Source organism: Leopardus geoffroyi, chromosome D3 (assembly GCF_018350155.1).
Source record: "Leopardus geoffroyi isolate Oge1 chromosome D3, O.geoffroyi_Oge1_pat1.0, whole genome shotgun sequence".
Taxonomy (NCBI): domain Eukaryota; kingdom Metazoa; phylum Chordata; class Mammalia; order Carnivora; family Felidae; genus Leopardus; species Leopardus geoffroyi.
Genome location: NC_059339.1, coordinates 343,883 through 352,331, shown reverse-complemented (window position 1 = coordinate 352,331; position 8,449 = coordinate 343,883). Strand labels below are relative to the sequence as shown.

Below are 8,449 nucleotides of genomic sequence, written 5' to 3'. Positions count from 1 at the left end.
CATGGGGCTTGATCCCACGAACCGGATGATCGTGACCGGAGTCAAAATCAAGAGTCAGATGCCCAACCAACTGAGCCACCCAGGATCCCCTGTTAGTATTTTTGCATGGGTAGTCATAACCAAGTTTTGTCTGAGCTTCCTTTTCAAGTCATACATGTGGATTTTGGTGTCTTTATGCTGCCTAATAAATAGAAACAGTTCCTTCTTCTATTTCCTCTGGAAATTTTTATGTGTAAGAATTCTGTAATCACTGGATGTTTGAAAGAATTCCCCAGAAAGTCAATGATTGGTGCTTTTTGGCAGATAATCTCTGAAATTGTCCTCATTTTTATCCGTGATGTGTTTTTCTCCTTTCTTGAGTTGAATTTGACACATCCATCCCAGGAGAATCGTTTAATTTCAAATTTCTTAGCATAGAGAGGATTCTCATTCAATTTCCTGTATGTCTGTGGTTGTTCTCTTTTTATCATCCTTTCCTTCTCTCTGTAAGGATAGTGACTTATTTAGAACTTTCCCCACATGAATTATGGATCAGCTTTATTTTTTTGTTAATTCCTATCTACTTAATATAAACGTATGGATAAAATTTTTTTTATTTCCTCAGTTGGATTCTTAAACCAATTGTCCCTTCTTTTTTAACGTGTTGATAGATTTGGGTTCCCAGTGTTTCAAATCGTAATCTTTTTTTTTTTTTTTTTTTTATAATGTTTTTGTTTCTTTTTGAGACAGAGCGTGAGCAGGGGAGGGGCAGAGAAAGAGGGAGACACAGAATCCGAAGCAGGCTCTAGGCTCCGAGCTGTCAGCACAGAGCCCGATGCGGGCCTCGAACTCACGGACCGTGAGATCATGACCTGAGCCTCAGTCAGACGCATAACCGAGCGAGCCATCTAAGCGCCGCCTAAATCGTGATCTTTTACGTTTTTCCCAAAAGCGTGTTCACGCAACTCGGTCCTGGGCGCGCGGTCGCCCTCGCGTCTCTAGGCAACCAGCGCTCCTCAGACGGCCGGGCGCCTACGTGCCGCGGATCCTTCTGGGAAATGTAGTACAAAGGCCCCTTCCTTGAGTGAAGCTGACCGAAAAAAAAAAAAAAGAAAAAAGAAAAAAACAAAGGCGTCTTTCTCTCGCGCACGCGTAGTCGCACTCGCACGGCCACCGACGCTTTCGGGTTGCGCCCCTTCTCTTTGTCCTTCGTCGCCTAGCGAGAGGCGAGTGTGGGCGTCTCCGCGCGCGCGCCCGCGTACCCGTGCGCGGCCCCGGGCCCCGCCGCAGCCCGGTCGGGATTTCGTGGGCCCGCTGGCTCAGCACGGAGGCCAGCGGGTCGTGGCCGGGGGCGCGTGCGGGCGGGGGGCGGGGCGTCGGTGAGTCTGGGGGGGGCGCGGGGCGGGTCACGTGGTTCCCGGGCCTGCGCGTCCGAAGACTGAGGCCTGCGGTCGGTGCCGGGTTTTTGCGGGGTCCGGGCCGGCCCTTGCGGTTACGTGTGGGGGGCTCGCGGGAAGGACTCGGCGGTCGTGTCTGGGCCGCAGGCTTGGAGGCCTGTGGGCGTCGGCGCGGGGCTCGGGGTTCGCAGGCAGCGCGGCGGGGCGCCGGGTGAGTGCAGGGGCGCGGGGCCGGGGCCACCGCGGGGACGCCGCCGGCCCCGGGCCTCTGGGCTCGCTCTTGGGGGGGGGGGGTGGCCTTTCCGCTGGGGTTGTGAGGGCCGTGCCTCCTCGCCTGGGTCCCCGGACGCGGGGGGCTGCGTGGGTGGTCCCGGCCTGAGCCCAGAGCTGGTCCTTGAGGCGTCGGGCGGCGAGGGGACTTCTTGCCTGTGCCCCTGTAGCCCGGCTTCATCCGCCCAGCCCCGCCTGGATCAGTAGGATTGTTTCCAAAGGCTTCGCTGCTACAGAACAACCCTCCGGGCCAAACCCAGACCCCAGGCAGTTTCTGACCGACGATAAGTGGCCGCCGTGGCCGGGACAACAATGGCCCGAAGTTCTTAGGGCCGAATTTGGTCCACCCGCGATTTCTGGGCCTCACGTTTGTCGGCTGAAAGTGAGGGGGTGAAAAGAAGTGTTTTTCCCCTAGCTCTGATGCTTTTTGCTTTCATTAAAACATACTTCTGTTTATTTTAATCACTTACTGCTTGTTTCATCCGTGTAGCGGTGGACTGGAAGTGCTCGCAGCTTGCCGGCTCTGCTCTTGGATTAGGGACCTTAAGATTTTGAAAAATAATGTTTATACTTTTTTTCCGTTATGAATTTAGAATGTGTTCACTGCAGTCAGTCTGGAGCATCTGGACCCACAGACTCAAGTGAAAATCTTCCATGATCTCATCGCCAGGAGATAGTGACTGTTAGCATTTTAGTACATTTCTTCTAGTCCGTACACGCGTGTCTACTTTTGGTACACGTTATTTATGTTTGCTTAAAAAAAACTTACTGGGAGTATGCTGTTCGCAGCCATTTCAGTTTATCACAGATACGTTTCTTCAACGTGAGCCATTTTGTTCCAGGCCCGCAGTGTTTTCAGCGGGCCTCTGAGAACTTCTTTTGTTTTCCTCCTTACTCTGCCCTGGTGTCCTTATTTCTGGACAGCGAGTGGACTGCATGGCACCTGTACTGGAAATCTGAACAGAGACTCTGGGGGCCTTTGTCCAGCTCTCCCTCCAGCGTTTTGGGGGCCGGGGGGCTGTGACTGCAGGTCTGAGGGGCACTGAGGGGACCAGCGGCCCAGATTTGCCACTTCCTAGGCGGGTCATCCGTGTTGGGCAACTTGCTGAACCTCTCTGTGCCTTATCACTGTCTGTAATGGGTGCGGGATGCATTAAAAAAAGGCACGATGATGTTTAAAACGTCTGTCACAAAGTAATTAAGTCAACACTTTTCTATTCTCCATTTTCCTCCTGAATTTCCTTTAGAACTTGATGCTAAGTGGAACTGTGGATGATGATGAAGGTTGCGCCTTCCTTCTGAAGATAAACCTGAGAGCTGTCACAGGGAGAGGTGCAGTGTGATGCGGGAAACTGCCCAGGTACACGACAAAACCGCTGAAGTTAAATCGGGCCAAATTGTACAGTGAAGGGCATAGGCTTCATTTGCTGAGAGGACGTGTGGTGCCAAATATAAAAGTTCAGAGAAGAACTTCTCCCTGAGGGGCCAACTTTCAAAACATTTGTTTAGAGTAAGGTTGGATCTCCCTTTTTTTTTTAAACCTTTTTAAAAAAAAATGTTTGTTTATAGGGGCTCCTGGGTGGCTCAACTGGTTGAGTGTCCAACTTCAGCTTAGGTCATGATCTCACGGCTCGTGGGTTCCCAGCCCTAGGTGGGGCTTTGTGCTGACATCTCACAGCCTGGCACCTGCTTTGGATTCTGTGTCTCCCTCTCTCTCTGCCCCTCCCCGGCTCACACTCTGTCTCTCTCTCTCTCTCTCTCTCTCTCTCTCTCTCAAATGAGAGAGACAGAGCACAAATAGGGGAGGAGTAGAGAAGGAGAGAGGGAGACCAATTCTGAGGCAGGCTTCAGACTCTGAGCTGTCAGTACAGAGCCTGACATGGGGCTCAATCCCATGAACCCTGAGATCATGACCTGAGCCAAAGTTGGAGGCTCAACTGGGCCACCCACTTGCCCCTCCTTTTTTTTTTTTTTTTTTTTTTAAAGATTTTATTTTTAAGTAATCTCTACACCCAATCTTGGGCTCAAACTCACAACCCAAGATCAAGAGTCACATGCTCCACCAACTAGGCCAGCCAGGCACCTAACTCTGCATTTTTCTTAATGATAAACTTAAATATCATCGGAAATGTTTGATTTTTTATTTTTATATATGTATTTGTTTATTTATGTAAGTAGGCTTCATGCCCAGCATGGAGCCCAGCACAGGGCTTGAACTCACACCCAGAGAACAAGACGTGAGCTGAGATCAAGAGTTGGATGCTTAACCGACTGAGCAACCCAGGCGTCCCCATCAGAAATACTTTAAAACTACCACACTGATGGCTTGTCACACCCTGTTGAACTGAAATTCTCAACTCTGTTTTCTATAGTAAGTCTACATCATGTTGACTTAAGTTTTCCACTCTTGATAGGTTCTCACTGAAAGCAAGTAAACTTTCTTTGACAACAATTGTAAAGGAAATTTTAAAATCAAATTGTGAATTTGTGTTTAAAGAAATGATTTCAATAAGAAACCTAGTTTCATTTGTCACAATGCCAGAAATTTTATTGTGTGAAATGAAGTGAAAGCATAATATGAAGCAAGTGACATTTGTTGTAGGTATATTTTCTTGGTTTGTGGTGTGTGTGTTGATGTTTTTTTTTTAGCCACACGGTGGTTTTTATATTTAAAAAAAAAAATTTTTTTTTTTTTTTTAATGTGTTGCTTTTTTAATTTTTTTTTTTTTTTCAACGTTTATTCATTTTTGGGACAGAGAGAGACAGAGAGAGGCAGAGCATGAACGGGGGAGGGGCAGAGAGAGAGGGAGACACAGAATCGGAAACAGGCTCCAGGCTCCGAGCCATCAGCCCAGAGCCTGATGCGGGGCTCGAACTCACGGACCGCGAGATCATGACCTGGCTGAAGTCGGACGCCTAACCAACTGCGCCACCCAGGCGCCCCAAAAAAAAAAAAAATTTTTTTTTAATGTTTATTCATTTTTGAGAGAGAAACAGCGTGAGCGGGGGGAGGGGCAGAGAGAGATGAAGACACAGAATCTGAAGCAGGCTCCAGCCTCCGAGCTGTCAGCACAGATCCTGAGGCGGGGCTCAAACTCACAAACCGTGAGATCAGACCTGAGCCGAAGTCAGACGCGTAACTGAGCCACCCAGGCCCCCTAAATTTTTTTGATGGTTAAATTTATTGACTTTTAAAAAAAAATTTTAAACGTTTTTAAAAAACGTTTATTTTTTCTTGAAAGGGAACATTTTATTTGCGTTTTCTAGGAAAAAAATAGGATCAAGAAATACCTTCGAAAAGATTAATACATCCCCATGGAGACTAGAACAAAGAACTCTCAATTCAAGCTCTTTTATTTATGTAAGGATTGTCATTAAGAAAAAAGAAAGATGTACATATATCATTATCTACTCATCTATCTATATAGTTAGGTACAGAGAGGATACATTTACACACATATTCATACATGGTATGTATTGGTTATATAGATATGTGCGTGTATACACTCACACACACACACTACTGTGTGTATCAAGTACTGTTTTATGCACTTTGCAAATAATATCCGAGATGTATAGATTTTTTTTTAAAGATTTTTTTTTTTTTCAACGTTTATTTATTTTTTTTGGGACAGAGAGAGACAGAGCATGAACGGGGGAGGGGCAGAGAGAGAGGGAGACACAGAATCGGAAACAGGCTCCAGGCTCTGAGCCATCAGCCCAGAGCCCGACGCGGGGCTCGAACTCACGGACCGCAAGATCGTGACCTGGCTGAAGTCGGTCGCTTAACCGACTGCGCCACCCAGGCGCCCCAAGAGATGTATAGATTAAAATCACTAAGCCATAGTAATTTTATAGTAATTACAATCTGTGAAGTTTGAAATATGCAAATAATGGTAGAAAATTATAAAGAGGTTTAATGTCATTTTGGTGCTTTTTTTTTTAACACATCTTTTTTTTTTTTTTTTTTTTTTTTAATTTGTATCTGAATTAGTTAGCATATAGTGCAACAGTGATTTCAGGAGTAGATTCCTTAATGCTCCTTATCCATTTAGCCCATCCCCTCTCCCACAACCCCTCTAGTAACCCTCTGTTCTCCATATTTAAGAGTCTCTTATGTTTTGTCCCCCTCCCTATTTTTATATTATTTTTGCTTCCCATATGTTAATCTGTTCTCTGTCTTAAAGTCCTCATATGAGTGAAGTCATATGATATTTGTCTTTCTCTGACTAATTTCGCTTAGCATAGTACCTTCCAGTTCCATCCACATAGTTGCAAATGGCAAGATTTCATTCTTTTTGATTGCCGAGTAATCCTCCATTGTCTATACATACCACATCTTCTTTATCCATCCATCGATACACATTTGGGCTCTTTCCGTACTTTAGCTATTATTGATAGTGCTGCTGTAAACATTGGGGTGCCTGTGTCCCTTCGAAACAGCACACCTGTATCCCTTGGATAAATAACCTAGTACTGCAATTGCTGGGTCATAGGGTAGTTCTATTTTTAATTTCTTGAGGAACCTCCATACTGTTTTCCAGAGTGGCTGCACCAGTTTGCATTCCCACCAGCAGTGCAAAAGAGATCCTCTTTCTCCGCATCCTTGCCAACATCGGTTGTTGCCTGAGTTGTTAATGTTAGCCATTCTGACAGGTGTAAGGTGGTATCTCATTGTGGTTTTGATTTGTATTTCCCTGATGATGAGTGATGTGGAGCATTTTTTCATGCGTCGGTTGGCCATCTGGATGTCTTCTTTGGAAAAGTGTCTATTCATGTCTTTTGCCCATTTCTTCACTGGATTATTTGTTTTTTTGGGTGTTGAGTTTGATAAGTTTTTTATAGATTTTGGTTACTAACCCTTTATCTGATATGTCGTTTGCAAATATCTTTTCCATTCTGTTGGTTGCCTTTTAGTTTTGCTGATTATTTCCTTCGCTGTGCAGATGCTTTTTATCTTGATGAGGTCCCAATAGTTCATTTTTGCTTTTGTTTCCCTTGCCTCTGGAGATGCGTTGAGTAAGAAATTGTTGCGGCCAAGGTCAAAGAAGTTTTTGCCTGATTTCTCCTCGAGGATTTTGATGGCTTCCTGTCTTATGTTTAGGTCTTTCATCCATTTTGAGTTTCTTTTTGTGTATGGTGTAAGAAAGTGGTCCAGGTTCATTCTTCTGCATGTCGCTGTCCAGTTTTCCCAGCACCATTTGCTGAAGACGCTGTCTTTATTCCATTGGATATTCTTTCCTGCTTTGTCAAAGATTAGTTGGCCATACATCTGTGGGTCCATTTCTGGGTTCTCTATTCTGTTCCATTGATCTGAGTGTCTGCTCTTGTGCCCGTACCATACTGTCTTGATGATGACAGCTTTGTAATACAGCTTGAAGTCTGGGATTGTGATGCCTTCTGCTGTGGTTTTCTTGTTTCAAGATTGCTTTGGCTATTCGGGGTCTTTTCTGGTTCCATTCAAATTTTAGGATTGTTTGTTCTAGCTCTGTGAAGAATGCTGGTGTTATTTTGATAGGAATTGCATTGAATATGTAGATTGCTTTGAGTAGTATTGACATTTAAACAATATTCTTCCTATCCAGGAGCATGGAATATTTTTCCATTTTTTTGTGTCTTCTTCAGTTTCTTTCCTAAGCTTTCTGTAGTTTCCAGTGTGTAGATTTTTCACTGCTTTGGTTAGATTTATTCGTAGGTATTTTACGGTTTTTGGTGCAACTGTAAATAGGATCCATTCCTTGATTTCTCTTTCTGTTGCTTCGTTGTTGGTGTATAGGAATGGAACTAATTTCTGTGCATTATTTTTATATGCTGCCACTTTGCTGAAATTTTTTTTTAATGTTTATTTTTAAGAGAGAGACCAAGTGTGAGTGGGGGAGGGGCAGAGAGAGAAGGAGACACAGAATCTGAAGCAGGCTATAGGCTCTGAGCTGTTAGCACAGAGTCCAACGTGAGGCTCAAACTCATGGACTGCGAGATCATGACCTGAGCCGAAGTTGGATGCTCAACTGACTGAGCCACCCAGTTTCCCCCCTCTCCCCCTTTTTAAAAAATTTCTTTTTAACGCGAAGTGCCCAACTCTTGATCTCAGCTCAAGTCTGGATCTCAGGGTTGTGAGTTAAAGCCCCGTGTTGGGCTCCATGCTGGATGTTGTCGTAGACTCTTTTTTTTTTTTAATATGAAATTTATTGTCAAATTGGTTTCCATACAACACTCAGTGCTCATCCCAACAGGTGCCCTCCTCAGTACCCATCACCCACCCTCCCCTCCCTCCCACCCCCCATCAACCCTCAGATTGTTCTCAGTTTTTAAGAGTCTTTTATGGTTTGGCTCCCTCCCTCTCTGACTTTTTTCTTTCCCCTCCCCCATGGTCTTCTGTTAAGTTTCTTAGGATCCACGTAAGAGTGAAAACATATGGTATCTGTCTTTCTCTGTATGACTTATTTCCCTTAGCATAACACTTTCCAGTTTCATCCACGTTGCTACAAAAGGCCATATTTCATTCGTTCTCATTGCCTCATAGTATTCCACGTAGACTCTTAAGTCTAAACTTCTTTCTTGGCCAGCAAGAAATCGGGTGCAGGATTAAAATGGGAGGGATGGCTAATGTTCGTGAAAAGACAAGAGCCCCGATTAAGGGTCCTTGCTCCGTTTTTATTAGGATCAGAAGGCTTACAAACATGGTGATGGACATGCACAAAGAGACAATGAAACTGTGGACATTAACTCACGGACGTGAGGGAAAGGGGTTCTTGAAGATATTCGGGTTTAGGGGTTTGGGTTGATACAAAACAAAATGCTGG

At 45.0% G+C, this 8,449-nt stretch overlaps 1 protein-coding gene across 1 annotated transcript in view; it reads left to right on the top strand.

Annotated features, from left to right (window-relative positions):
* The first annotated feature begins 1,384 nt into the window (after positions 1 to 1,384).
* ZNF84 (zinc finger protein 84) overlaps positions 1,385 to 8,449 on the top strand; it is a 30,773-nt gene continuing 23,708 nt past the window's right edge. The window contains 4 exon segments of the mRNA XM_045459367.1: positions 1,385 to 1,587; positions 2,240 to 2,328; positions 2,894 to 3,006; positions 3,825 to 4,017. The gene's annotated coding sequence lies outside the window, so the exon portion shown is untranslated.